Source organism: Camelus bactrianus, chromosome 15 (genome assembly GCF_048773025.1).
Source record: "Camelus bactrianus isolate YW-2024 breed Bactrian camel chromosome 15, ASM4877302v1, whole genome shotgun sequence".
NCBI classification, from domain to species: Eukaryota; Metazoa; Chordata; class Mammalia; order Artiodactyla; family Camelidae; genus Camelus; species Camelus bactrianus.
The window spans coordinates 70,157,876-70,172,803 of NC_133553.1; the positions used below are offsets into that span (position 1 = coordinate 70,157,876).

At 44.5% G+C, this 14,928-nt stretch overlaps 1 protein-coding gene across 26 annotated transcripts in view; it reads left to right on the forward strand.

The window, feature by feature from the left end:
- Nucleotides 1-13,356, forward strand: part of LOC141573361 (uncharacterized) — an 89,639-nt gene extending 76,283 nt beyond the window's left edge. For 22 of the 26 annotated variants that reach the window (XR_012499048.1, XR_012499046.1, XR_012499050.1 and 19 more), the window contains 2 exons: nt 3,014-8,720; nt 12,791-13,356. The gene's annotated coding sequence lies outside the window, so the exon portion shown is untranslated. Of the gene's footprint in view, nt 1-3,013; nt 8,721-9,480; nt 9,677-12,790 lie in introns of those variants that run through there. The other 4 variants (XM_074341469.1, XM_074341470.1, XR_012499039.1 and 1 more) reach the window with 4 other exon arrangements.
- The last annotated feature ends 1,572 nt before the right edge of the window (nt 13,357-14,928 follow it).

The window sequence follows — 14,928 nt, forward strand, 5'->3', positions numbered from 1 at the left end:
GAACTTCTGAATGATGGCTATTCGGACTGGCGAGATGTGATATTTGATTGCAGTTTTGATTTGCACTTCTCTGATAACGATATTGAGCACTTTTTCATGTGCCTATCGGCCATTTGTATGTCTTCATTGGAGAAAAGTTTCTTTAGGTCTTCTGCCCATTTTTGGATTGAGTTGTTTGTTTTTCTTTCTTATGAAGTGTAAAAGCTGTTTATATATCCTGGGAATTATGCCCTTGTCAGTCTCATTTATTGCAAATATTTTCTCCCATTCCATAGGTTGTCTTTTTGTTTTGCTTACTGTTTCCTTTGCTGTGAAAAAGCTTGTAAGTTTAATTACATCCCACTTGTATATTTTTGCTTGTATTTCTATTGTTTGAGTAGACTGCTCTAGGAGATCATTGCTGAGATGTATGTCAGATGTTTTGCCTATGTTTTCTTCTAAGAGTTTTATAGTGTCTTGTCTACATGTTTAAGTCTTTAAGCCATTTTGAATTTATTTTTGTGTATGCTGTGAGGGAGTAGTCTAACTTCATTGATTTACATGCAGCTGTCCAGTTTTCCCTACACCATTTTCTGAAGAGGCTGTCTTTACTCCATTGTATGTTCTCACTTCCTTTGTCAAAGATTAAATGACCAAAAGTTTGTGGGACTATTCTTGGTAATTTTGTTTATCCGTTCATTGATGGATGGATATTGTTTGTAACCTTTGGCTACTCTGAATGATACTGCCATGAATATTGATGTGCAAGTTTTTGTCAGAATATGTTTTCATTCTGTTGGCTGTACAGTTGGCCCGCCATATCTGTAGTTTCCACTTCATGGATCCAGATGGCTGATTGTAAAGGGACTCGAACATCCTTGGATTATGGAATCCAGGATGGGGAGTTCCTGAAACCAACCCCCCGAGGATACTAAGGGATGACTCTACATGTAGGAGTGAAATTGCTGAGCCATATATTTCTAACCTTTTGAGGAAACAACAGACTTCTCCAAAGAAGCTGCACCATTGTCCCTTTCCACTGGCCGCATATGAGGTATCTCTGCCTCCTGAACAACACTTGTTATTGTGCATGTTTTGATTATAACCATCCTGGTGGGTGTAAAATAAGATCTCATTTTCATTTTGATTTGTCTACTGATGCTGAGCTTCTTTTCATATGCTTTTTGGCCATTTGTGTATTTTTTTAAATCCTTGGAAAATTTAAAAATTGGGTCGATTTTCTATGTATTGTTCAGGTGTAAGCATTTGTTATATATCCTGGATATAACTCTCTTATTAGATACATGCTTTGCAAAATTTTTCTCCTATTCTGCAGATTGTCTTTTCGCTTTAGATTTTTAAACATTAAAAAAAAAATTCTTTATAGGGGAGGTAATTAGATGTATTGATTTATTTTATTTTTCTTGCTAAGCACGCACTCTATCACTTGAGATACCCCCTACCACTGCCATTTCACTTTCTTGATGATGTCCTTTATAAGAAAAAGGTTTAATTTAGATGAAGTCCAGTTTATCTGCTTTTTTCTTCTATCACTGGTACTCCTGGTATTGTATCTAGGAAACCAAAGCCTATCCTAGGACCACAAAGATTTATACTGTATCTTCCTTTAAAAAGTTTGTACATTTATTTTTTACATTTCTGTCTGTGATCCATTTTGAATTAACTTTATTTGTAATATAAAATATGGGGGTCCAGATTCCAGATTCATTCTTTGCCTGCAGATACCCAGCTTTCCCTGCACCATTTGTTGAATAGACTATTCTTTCCATGGGGTGTTGTTGGCACCCTTGTGGAAAACTGACTGTAAATGTAAGATTTTTCCCCCTGGGATTTTATTGTGTCTTATAGATTTATTTACCCTAACTTATGCCAGTACCATACTGACTTAGTTCTATAGCTTTTTAGTACCCTTTAAAGTGAGTCCTCCCACTTTGCTCTGCTTCTTCAAGATTGTTTTGGCTGTCCTGGGCCCCTTGCACTTCCATATGAAATTTGGGATAAGTTTTTCAATTTTTGCAAAGAAGTCAGCTGGAATTTTGATAGGGATTCCACTGAATTTGTAAATCACTTTGGGGAGTCTAACATTTTTAGCAATATTGTCTACCATTCCATCAACATGGGATGTCTTCCATATATGTAGATCTTTTAAAATTTTTTGGTGATACTTCAAAATATTCAATGTACAAATCTTGTAAATTTTTGTTAAATGTACCTCTCACTTTATTTTTAATGCTGTTGTAAATGGAAAGGCTGAGCTTCTTGAGGGTAGGACTATATATCAATTTGTTTATTTCTAGGATTTCTATGCAGCAAATACCCTAGGTTTTTATTTGCTACATAAATCTATCCACAACTCTTCCCACCCCCGTGTTATAAGAAACAAAGACCCAGGTTAAGCTAGCTGAAAAACTATGTGGAAGTGAGAAATGAGACCCTTGGTTGGGGCTTTGTGCAGATGATACTGAGAGCTTATTTAGGATGGCTTCATCTTAATTTCTTTTAAACAACACTTTCGGTGTAGTCAGATACATTAAGAACATGCCCTTTTGATGTGCAGAGGAGCTAAGACTATTATCAAATAATTTCTAGAGAGAGTGTTGTACTTGAAATCTAATTTGCATCAATCTTTGAAGATTTATGTTTCAGGAGCTTTGAATAAAGAACACCTGTCTTTATTCATTAATGACAAATGCTCAAGCAACATGTAATAGTCTGAGAAACTGCCCCGCCCCGTAGTGCTGGGTGGCTGCAGCTGTAACCGGAGTCAGGGCTTACCTTTCCCAGTATGCTTGTGCTGATCTGCTCAAAGCGGTTCGTCCAACAGTGTGTCTGTAGTCTGTTGGACATAGCCATAAAATATTGAGTTAAGGTTGCTGGAATGCGTTATATTCTTATTAATAATAAGTAAGCACATATTGAGTGCTTACTGTATGTTGGGAATTGTCCCTCAGCCTCACATGAATATTATTTCTCTTAAAACTTCACATATTTCCTTGTTATTCTCACTTTACAGATAAGGAGACTGAGAATTAAGTCTTCTCTCTTTTGGGGGGAGCTCATAATCAATGACGGGAAGTTGTAAGGAAAAAGATATTGATTCATCCTGAGAAATCATTTTTCTGAGAGTCAGCAGTGAAGACGGTGGACACTGAAGAAGGTGATCATTGTTCGATTGAGACGAGCCCCGGGTTGTACGGAGTCAGCATCCCTGTCCTGGACACAGCCAGTGTAGAGCTGCGTGGTGGGTGAGGCGGCGAGGCCGCGGAGGGAACGCGGATGCCGGGCCGTTGGGCTGTGCTCAGGCCCGGTGGGGCTTTCTCCTAAGGGCAGTGGACAGTCATTGACAGATTTTAACTAGGGGAGAGGGGTGCTCTCGTAGATCACTTTTGTCTTGTAGAATGCTTAGAAACATTTAGAAGGCTCAGCAGGAGGTGATGTGATGAGTCAGATTGGGTGGCTGCCAGGTGTAGGAGTGGAGAATTTTCAAGTGGTTTTCAGTCCCAGTTTTGTGGCTCAGTAGCCGTGTCACTTTGGATGATTCACTCAAGGAAGTGAAACAATTTATCTAATCAATAAAAGCAGTGATGTACCGACCTCCCAGGACTGCTGTGGCGATCCAGTGAGATAACGTGTGCACAGTGTGCAGCATGGTACCCAGCACAGTGTCAGTGCTGAGTGAGTGCCAGTGAGTATCTGGTAGGACAGGTGTGGGTGTTGGGACTCGGTGACTGAGGAAATCTGGGCCCTGAAGGAGGGGTCCAGTCACATCTGTGAGTGATGGGTCTGAGCTGGGAGAGGCAGAGAGACCTTGCCCCCCGACCAGGGGCCCTGGGCAGGACGGCTATGGGAGGAGCACCGTGAAGTCAGCTCTTTGCAGGTGGAGTTGGAGTTGCCCTTGAGACATCTAAGTGCAGAGTCACGAGCTCAAAGAGGAGGTTTGGACCCAGGCTGTGAATTTTCCTATAATCTTAATCCCTGAGGACGCCGAGGTATTGATCACTGAACGTGAAGGCATACTTTACAGGACAAGTGAATAGTAGTATCATCTCTGTCATCAAAGCTCATGTCTCTTTATTCATCACCCACTTTGCTAATTGGGTACTTACAGAGCTCACTTCACCGACCTCCCCTGGGCTCAGGCTCCACAGTAAAGAGCTGGTGAGCCTCCCTCCGTTCCAGAAGACGACACATTATGCTGGTAGACTTCTGTACCTCGCCAGACTTAGAATTTTAGTTTGTTGATTTAATTCTATTTTCTGTTAGCCAACTCCTGACAAGAGAGACGTTTTACCTCATGGTCATATTTCAGTTAGCTGTTACTGAGAATTGCTGATCTGATCCACAGTGTAAGTATTATATTAACCTTGTAGAGTATTTATCATTTTTCTGTCTTTGCCCTTTAATTTTGTATGCCCTTTCTCTATCCTATTTGGGGCCTTAAATTTTTTTAATTAAAAGATGTCTGTTTGCAGTTAAGAAAACAAAAGATAAAATACACATGATAGCTAAACTTAGAAAATATCTAGTGTGTTTTCTGTCTCGGCAATGGAGGGTTGTAGAAACTTGTGAAAACCTTCATTACACAAGTTTCTTAAAATGCGGATTAAGAAATAAAACCTTCCTTCCTCATCTTTCAAGCTGCACAGCTAATTGTCAAGAAAGTGAGGGGAAATCCTCAGAAGCCAAGACAAACCAGAAAGCAGGGATTCTGGGTGATACATGAGCCTTAGAAGCCCTGGGGTGCCTGTTGGCTCCTGTACTGAGTTTCAGTTGCCTTGACAGTAGGGCAGGTGGTGAGCCCGAAGCCTCTCACACTGGGAGTTGGATGACTGATCATATGTAAGGCCAAGCCCATTCCGAGAAGCATGGTTTACTAAAGGGTGAACTAGGGAAAAAAATTTCCTCAAGGCAAGACAGTAGGGAAAGCCAATTTTGTTGGAAGAGGGGAAAAATAACAAATTCAAAGTAAGGATATAGTTTAAAGCTGTTCTGGCATGAGAGTGACCACAAACTCCTGGCAGAGAAGCACAGCTACTCCTGGAATGAGAAGCTGTGTTTTGAATGGATCAGTGAACAGCCATTCCGAAAAAGGCCTCCAGAGTCTTGTGGATCAAGATACTGGACGGCAAACACCTCTCTTCCAAGGTCTCATTCAAATAACCGGAAATGTTTTAAAGGAAAGAAGCCACAATCATATTTCTGTTTATTGACATTACTATATGCTAGGAATTCAGAGGTAACTATGGAGTTGACTCCTCATTTATGGACCTTACTTTCTCTTTGGGGAGAAAAACTGACATAGTTGGGGAGCTTGGTAGAGGGAGGTGTTAGTCTGTTGCAATTAGCCAGGAGAGGAGATTAAGAAAGCAGTGAAGGGTGGGTGAACTTTTTAGCTGAGGACAGACAGCCTTGCTCAGTTGACTTTTAATTGCAGGCTCAATGAGTAGTCACTGGAGGGAATAGATCTTACGGAGGATGGACTTAACTCAGGGCTCTTCAGAATGGACAAGTGAACCTGGAGAAAGACAGTCAAATCTGTGCAGACATTGAAGTTCACTTGAACGTGCTGTATCCCTGAGCCAAAGATCGGACAATTAGAAAGCACTTCTTGAGGACAGAGGAGTGGTTTTTAAGGTTCTCCAAGAATGAATCCCAGGGAGCCGAGATGGCCAGTTGTCAAACTGTAACTTTGCAATTTGGACGGTGTATCCAGCAAGGTTATTGGCATTTTATGGGTTTCCATTTCTCGTTAATACATGTGAGGTGATGAGGACGTGGACACACGTGTTTGACACCTTGTCGAGGTGACTTTGGGTTCCTGCCTAGAAGGGCGGTCACAGCTGCGCCTGCGTCAAACATCTTGCTGCCCATCCCGCTCCCCGGCTCCGTGATCACTGCAGAGTCGTCCCTTGTTAACCTGTCCATCTCCTCTGTGACATCATAACCCATGAAAAGACCGGAGCGTATTAACTTGGCTTTCTTAAAGTCAAAGGAACAGATCTACTATGGAGTCAGATTTGTTCTTTCCTATTTCAGTAGTGCCATGGAGAAGGAAGTTTGGGCAGCTTTTTGTAGGGTCCTGGAGGATTTCTCTCTCAGCGTCTGGGTGCCTCTATTGAAAACCCTTCATAGCTGTCTGGCGTGCTGTAAAACTACTCCACCTGTTTTGCCCTGAAGATGTGTTCAGCTTATAACTCATCTCTACTCCTTGGAAAACAACTCAATAAAAACTCAGTTGGTTTTCCACCAGCCATGGGCAGGGGTGAGGGATAGCATGTTACTATATTATAAAATAATAATAATAATAATAATAATAATAATAATAATAATAATAATAATAATAATAATAATAATAATAATAAATTAAAAAATAAAATCAATAATAATATTATTAATAAAATCAATCATATTATTAATAATAATAAAGTTAATAATAATAAAAGAAGTTTTAAAACAGCACTGGGCACATAGGAGAGAGTCAATAAATGCTTCCTGGCTGAAATCAAAAGTGATGGCTCAGTGATTCCATGGCTGCTGTGTTTGCTGAACTTGTTACTCCTTTGCTCCATTACACTTTTTTTAAACTGAAAAAGAAATACATGCATATGGTTAAAAACAATTCAAACAGCACAAAAATACACAAGTGAAAGAAGTTTTCCCTCATCCCCTGTTCTTCCAGCCCTCCCTGGAGATGCCACTGTTTACTATCCTTTGTGTGCTTTTCCAGATATGCTATGCATATTCCCACCTATGTATGTAAATTCCTTTAAAGTTTTAGTTATTTTTAACTTAAAGGGATTTAAATCCTCAAGTGGCTTCTGCCTCGGTAATAGAAAAAAACAAACCTGACTCCATAATAGATCTGTTCCTTTGACTTTAACCTTTTGCTCTGTCTCCTAGGCTTCATCTTGCTTGTAAAACAATGTTGCCTAGAGCCTGAAATATACAGAAGAGCCTATTCTGAAGGCTCTGACCTTTAAGGATATTTAACACTTTTCCATTCGTAAAATGATAACAAGTTACAGAATAGAAAATAACTTTTGTTTTGTTGGAGGTTTACAGAGATTTGACCCAGGCAGATAGCTGCAAGAACAAAGGATTCTAACAACAAGGAATTCCTACACCAAGAAGTTTGCAACAACCAAGCACATAGGAAACGAGCCTGAATTCTGACTTGGGGAGATGGTTTTCCAGGACATTAGTTTGCCATCTAGCTCTACAGAAACTTGCTTTTCCATGCCCCAGCAGCGGGTCTCCCAACTTATTGGCCTGTCCTTCACTGAGGAGAATGAATTTGGACTCGGTAACACTCCTATCTAGCAAGCTGGGCACTGGAACTGAGGACAGCTCTCTCACACACAGGAACCTACTGTGAGCCCTTGATGGTTCCACTTGGGTTAGGTGTGTTTTACCCAGGAGGGATGGACTATGTACCAACACTCAGGCAGTCTGCTCTGTCTGGGGCTCTGATCTTGTACCTCCCGCTCCCCGCAAGGCCAACACCTGGGACAGTGGAGCTAAGGCAGAGATCGTGCCTGCCTGTTTCCCAGCCTGTAAAAGAGTAATATTTACACTTCCCAAGGTAGTTCTGAGAGACAACACCTGCTGGTGTTTGGTTCCCAGAGCAAAAGGAAACCCAGCTCCACGTGGGGACAACGGGTGTGATCCCCGTAGGGGTTCTGCAGAGGCGTCGCCTGGAGGGCTGGACCAGGGAGGTAAAATTTGACCTGCGGGCCTTGAAGGGTTACAGAATGGTACAGAGGCAGGTCTGCCGCCTCCTTCGGGGTGCCCCAGAAGTAAAGCTTTTTCTCTACATCTCCGCTACTCCCCTCTCCAGATCCCTACCTACTCTCTGCTCCTCCTGTCCATCTGTCTCCCTCCACTTTTCCCCTGCTCTCCTTCTCCCCCATCTTCTCACTCCCTCGATGCCCCAGCCTCTATCACAGAACCAAGAGAGGCTCTCTGGCCCTCCTGCGCATGCGCAGTCGGTGCCAGCTGGACCGGGGGTTGGAAGCTCCAACTCCGAGCTGGGAATCGGCCCCAAAGTCTTCTCAGCTCTGTCGACCGGTAGGCCTTTAGCTCCTGCCCGGGGCCGGGGCCTCTGGCTGTGGAAATGCAAGTTGGGGGGCTCCCGGGAAAGGGGTCAGGCGTCTGCGGGAGGGCGGTCCGCGCGTCAAAGCCCGCGAGGGCGCGAGTCAGCCTGTGTTCAGCTGAATTTCGCGGGCCAGACCCCTCTGCCCACGCCACCTACCCCGGCGCCCTGGCCACAGCTGTCCAGGGCCAGGTGTCCACCTGCCGCCTCTCGCCCCATCCGGGCTCCCCTCAGTCCGCGGCTGTCGACCCCTTCCCCTCTCCCCCCCACGAGTCCTCTCCTCCCGGGCTTCCTCTCCTTGGCCGCTGGCTCGTCCCTGCCCCTGGGAGGGCTGTGTCCCGGGTGGGCGGGTTCTGTGGACCCGATCGGGGGCGGGCGGCTTGGGCTGGTGCTGGCCTCAGAGCGGGGCTGCAGCCCGCGTCCCCACCCCCGCTTTCCCTGCCCTGCGACCCCGGGGCTGCCCTCCTCTCCCTTTACAGCTCCCTGAGGACAAGCTCAGCGGCATGCGCCCTGCTTCCCGGGCTTAGAGCCTCAGGTTGTAAAGCCCAGTTTCTCCTGATGGAGTCTGGAAAAGTGAGCGCCAGTGCTGAGGGAGTTTCCGTCTCCCACCTCAGTGTTTCTGCCCCAGGTAAGTACCTTGAACAATTTCAGGTGTTATGATGGCGGTGCTTGTTGAGGTCACGTGTTTTTATAGTGCCAGGGATTACAGTGTTGAAAGCAGGGCTTGGTTCAGTTAAAAATGAGCTGAAGGCATGAGGCTGTGACATGCTCCTTCCTTCCCTCTCCCAGGGTGAAACGTGTGACCGTCGATTTTAAAAACATAGTTAAAGTCCCTAACTAGCCCAGCTCAGCTAGTGTGTGTTAACAGGAACAGCACCACCAGAGGCGTTGGAGACCCAAGGACATTGCAGTCCTAAAAAGCTCCTGGCACAGTTTAGTTTGTTTTGGTTTTTTGTTTTTCTTAAATTGTGGGGTAGACTAGTTGTATAGAGGGAAAAATAATTGTCAAGGAATATTTTTTCATATAACAGTTTTATTGTGATATTGTTCACACACCATGAATTCCACCCATTTAAATGGTACAATTCAGCAGCTTTTAGCATATTCACAGTGGTGCAACCATTATTATTCCAGAACGTTTTCATCACTTCAGAAAGAACAGTGGAAATGAATGACCTAACCACCCCTCCCCAGTGGTGGTTCTAAAGAAGTTTCTTGGCTGTTCCTGACCATAAATTAACTTGTTACATTCCATGAAAAGTCTGGTAGGAATTCTAATCAGAATTGCCTTGAATCTGTCTATCAAAACAGGAAGAATAAATGTCTTTATGGCATAAACTTCTTCTACCCTTGAATATATCTGGGACCCTATCTTTTCATCTCTCCAGAGCCTGGCCCATGGGAAGTCCTCACTAATTTTTGGGCTTGTGAATGATGAGATTCTATACATCATTAGTTGCCACTGTAGAATTTCACAGAAGAGAAAAGTAACCTCAGTGAAGCCAAGTGACTGTCTGATGGTCAGAAAGAGTGACAGCCAGTGCTGGAGTGATCCAGTGGACTTGGTGCTTCTAACCAGAATTCTCCACCACCTACAGCTAAGGGGATAAGTGTGTTCTTTTATTTTATCTTAATGTCGTTGATTTTATTTGTACTTATTTTTTAAAATTATTTTTAATGAAGTGTAGTCAATTTACAATGTTAGTTTCAGGTGTACAGCAGAGATTCAGTTATAAACATATGCATATGTATATACATATGTTTTAGATTGTTTTTAGCACAACTGATTACAAGAAATTGAATATAGTTCCCTGTGCTTTATAGTAGGTCCTTGTCATTTATTTTATATTTATTAATGTGTATCTGTTAATCCCCCCTTTCCTGCCTGCTAACCACAGTTTGCTTTCTAAGTCCATGAGTCCATTTCTAGCAGCATCATTTTTCCTAGTAACATACGCTGGTTGACTGCTTTCAGCTTCAGTAATTCCATCTTATCTGTGAGCGCTTTTCTTCTGGTGGCCTTTATGTGGTTTGCTCACGTGGTAATAGAGATCTGTATTTGGGAGAAATCCAGGCCTAGTGTAGTCCCTGGTACAGAGTGCCCACTGAGTTGATGCTTGAACTGGGAAAAAAACATAGTAAATGTTGGAATTTCCACTATGGTTGAGAGTTCCAGGTTTCTGTAACCTGTTTACCCCACCTTATTATTGGCTGCCCCCATACTGGGTAATATGGTGGAATTTCATGGTATGGTGGTGTAGAGACAGGGCCTTGTATGCTTCTTCTCTTTCCGTTTTCTAACACTCATTCTCCTGGGCCTCCCAGATACTCCCCCAGCAGAGCCCAGGGCTGGATTGATGCTGCGCTGAAGCAATATTTATTAATAAGGCCATTTCCTCATCTCTTCTGAACTTCCGTTTCTTTCTCTGCACAATGAGGGCTTAGACTAGATAAGTGCTTTTCAGTTTCTTTTAAAGCCATGTTTCCTTTGAGAAACAGAAAATGCAAATCTCTCCTCCCATCCCAACCCTTTAGATTTTGATATGTCCTCCAGGGAGTGACATAGCTCTTTGTGGAAAATTGAAGTTATTGTGATTCCAGAAGGCACAGAAAAGACTCTTCAGAAATTTATTGCAGGGAGAGGGCAGGAAAGGGGCAGCATGTCACAATTTCTAGTGTGAGCCCTGGAACAGTGGCTTGGGTTTAAATACGGTGTCTGACGTGGCCTCTCTCTAATCTTGTACAATATGATAAACTTCTCTACCTCAGTTTCTTAATGTGTCAAGTTGGGGTGATAACATTTTAAGGCTTTTGTGAAACATTATACACATAAGCCATCTATGTCTCGGTAGAAACAAGACCTGCTAGGGAGTCAGGGATTTCTTTAAAAAAAAATCTTGTCCATAGCAGTCTGTCGGTGTGTATTTTGAATTACCTGGAGGGCGAGGGTTGAGTCTAAAGTCCATCATGGGACAGGTGGCCCATAGTTCTCTGTGCCCCCAGATTGCCCCCTCTTCCCCAGTCCTCTTCCTCAGTCCAAGATGAAGTTCCCTAGTAGATTTACACATAGGTCTTGTGGAAATGGCTTTTCATTTTATTGAATCAACAAGGAGGGCTGCCATCATGATCTCTGTGGTCAGGTTTTGGTGACCTGAAGGCTATGCAATTGGGGGTTTCTATTAAATAAAAAAAAAATTACAAATAGAAAATTAGAACAAGGGTGGTGACAGGGGCTCTTGGAAGTGGGGACCATTAGCTTTGTTAGCTTCAGGTGCAGTGGCCTTTGGCCACGAGGTCCCATCCTCATGCTCTGATGTTGGAGGGATTAGTGGGTTCAGTGGGAATGTTAACTGAGTGTATCTCATGGGCTAGGCATTGTCGTACTTGTACTGTGTGTTCCTTATTTGAGACAATGAGCTCATTTAACCTCAATAGCCTCTTTAAAATATTAGACTTTTTATTTTGAGATGTAATGCAGGTTCCCCTGTACTTGTAGGAGATAATATGCGGAGGGCCTATGGACCCTTTGCCCAATTTTCCTTAATGGTTCCATCTTGCAAAGTTGGGGTACAATTCATTACTGACTCACTAACCCTTTGAGGTTTGTGTTATTGCCCTCATTTCTATCTATGATTAAACTGGGGCTTAGAGAAGCACACAGGCCTGCCCAGGTCACCCACATGTTTAGTGTGTAGTCGGGTGTAACGTGGGCTTGGGATTTCCAGGAAGTACCACTATGATGGTCTGTGGCAGGGAGCAGCATTCACTTTGCTTGTTTATTCATTCATTCAACAAACATTTATTGAGTAACCTCTGTGGGTCAGATGCTTTCACAGGCTTATCTGATTCTTCAGCAGTACTGAGAATCAAGTATTGTTTTGTTTTTTTTTAATCTGAGAAAATTAGCTCTGACAGTTTATAACACCCCCCAAAGGAAATATAGCTCATAAAGGAGGGATAGTAAAGTTGCACAGTCCCCCCTCTTTACGCAGGTGGTACCCTAGGCATTTTACATTTGCAAACTTCCATAATCCAGATATATTCTTGTAAGGCAAGGATTTTTTTTTAATTGAAGTATAGTCAAGTTTACAATGTTGTGTCAATTGCAAGGTGTTTTTTGAATTTTGAATTAAAAAATATTTTTTGAGAAGGGTAATTAGGTTTTTTCATTTGTTTCATTTTTTAAAATGAGGTACTGGGGATTGAACCCAGGACCTCTTACATGCTATGTATGTGCTCTACCACTGAGCTGTACCCTCTTCCCCAAGGCAAGTTTTCTTATCCATTTTTCTGCAGTTTAGGAGTTCAAATAAATTGGTGTTGAAATCCAGATCTTTTGATCCTACTGCGGTTCTTTTCTTTATAATCTGCCGAAGGGGGGTGGGGAAAGCAGTTCCTTTGTTCATTTCTTTATTCCGCAGTGTTGAGCACTGCCTTTGCATCAGGGTCTTGCTAGGTGCTTGGAAACAGAAAACAAGAAATGACCCTTCTATGCAGGGGCAGGAAGCCTAGACCAAAAGCTGGGTAATGTGATCCGAGCTATGGTAGCCATGTACAGACTCTGAGGACAAACTGTACCCCCGGCTTTGCTTGTGCTTCCCTTGCCTTCTGGCTGGTACACACCAGGTCACCGCAACCCAGAGGCGCCCGCAGCCCACAGCACAATATTTACTTCGATCTCCTCTCCCTTCTCGGCAGGGCCTGCAACATGAGCATCCCTGACTACGTGCAGTGTGCTGAGGAAAACGAGACTCTCCCCGTGGTCGTCCAACCCGTGGGGATCATTTCAGAGGACAATTTCTTTTGCATCTATAAACGAATTTCCTTGGTGAGCCAGATCAGCCCGTGCGGCTCCCATTGGGCACACTGTATCCACTACAGGCACCACTATGCGTTCGAGAATGCGTGGAGTGACTTCCAGACCCACCGCACGGTCGTGGGCCTTGTCACCATTACCGACTGCCTCTCGGCCAAGGCCTTCGAGAAGCTCCATGTACAGAGGAGCTGTATGGCACCACGCTTAATGACTCTCAGCTCTTTGTCTTTGTGCTGCATGGGGAGGTAGCCGAGCAGCCGCGCACCAACGTGGCCTTCAAACTAGGAGGACTGCAGGGTGGTGGAGAAGAGGATCGAGGACTTCACTGAGTCACTGTTAATCTTGCTCAAGTCCAAGTGGCTGGATGGGACCCTGACAAGTCTGGGGAAAGGATCCCCCTCCTCTGCACCTTGTTTGAGAAGGAGGACTTCATGGGACTGGACACAGACAACAGGTAAGTCTACCTGGAGGCCCGGCCACCCTGGCTGTGTGCCGGGTTCCTTCCCTACATCCAGGAAGGGATCAGCAAGGAAGAGGGCTGTCTTGTAGCCAAGGGCCGAGGGAGGTGCAGCCCGACGGTTTACAGACATTTAAAAGTGAATCTGCCTTTGTTTCAGAGAGATCCTTTTAGGGTCAGTGTGGAGACTTCCTCCGGCTTTTCAGCCAGGACATCTGGTGGGACCCCTGGAGTTGCTGTCCAATAGAGTAGCCACAGCCACTGATGCTATGAGCGCTGGGGAAGAGGCTGGTCTGAGCTGAGATATGCTGTAGGTCAAATGCACATCAGACGCTGAGACTTGTCTAGTAAAATTATGTAAACTATCTTGTTACTTTCATATATTGATTACATGTCAAAATGATAGTATTTTACATACAGCAGATTAAGTAAGATCTGTTCTTAAAATTAGTTTCTAGTATCTGTTTTTTTGTTTGTTTGATTTTTTCTTTGTTTACCGTTTTAAATGTGGCAACTGTGAAGCTTTCTTTACATGGCTCTCATTTCAATTTTCTTAGGCAGCCTGTCCTGGGACAGTCTCATCCCTTTGCTTATAAATGAGATGCTGAATCCCGAGGGGCAGAACGAGACGCTGGTTGAGCTGGGTCTGGAGCCGGTGTCTCCTGCCTCCCAGGCCCAGCACCTGCTGGGTTCAGGCCCTCTCTTCCTCCCCGACAGCCAGCATGCCATGTTAGGACATCAGAAACACCTCCAGGGAATTCCGGATGAACTCCTTATGCAGGGAAAGGCGTATCACGGAGTATGAGACAAAGCAGGGAAAGATTCATCCTCACTTTGTCAATGTGATTAAGTCAACGGCCCCACTTTTGCCTTGGAAGTGCAGACGAGCTCTCCTGGGCTTACTACCCCCCCACCTTCTGCTCTGTTTCCCCGTGTATCTATCATGCTTTCCCTCGGGCAGAAGAGGTGAGATGCCTTTGCCCAGAGGTGGTCCCCCTTTGCTGGGGAGATTGAGGGAAGCTGTGCCCCCACGGCCTACGGCCTCGGGCCTTGAGTCTGGAGGGCGCTCATGGCGGTACCACAGGTGACGGTCGGAGGACCTGGCACGGGCCCGCTGTGGAAGCAGTGCTCTGTGATTCTTGAAATTACCTAAGATCAAATCCTACTTTCTGGTTGTTGGTAAGTTGGAGGAGAAGATGACAGAGAATTGATAAAAAGAAAGTCCAGACCAGCCCTGTGAGTGAGAGGCACAGGGGGCCCGAGTCCCACTTGCGTGTGGTGCCTGGCGTGTTCTGGATGAATTTTCTGTTCCTCCCGGACATACCTCTATGACTTTAGTAAGGGGTGAGACATGTAGTGGCCATGATCTGTATTTGTCCTCGCAGGGCCCTGTGATCTACACGTCCGCACCCCCTTCTGCTCCTTGGGGATGAGGTGGCAGATTTAGGTGCTTGGGCACTGCTGTGGGCACAGCTGCCAGCACCGGGCTACACCGAGGCTGGATCAGTTCACCTCAAATGTCACCTCCTGCTGAGCCCCCAGGCATTAGTCAAGGTAGGTGCA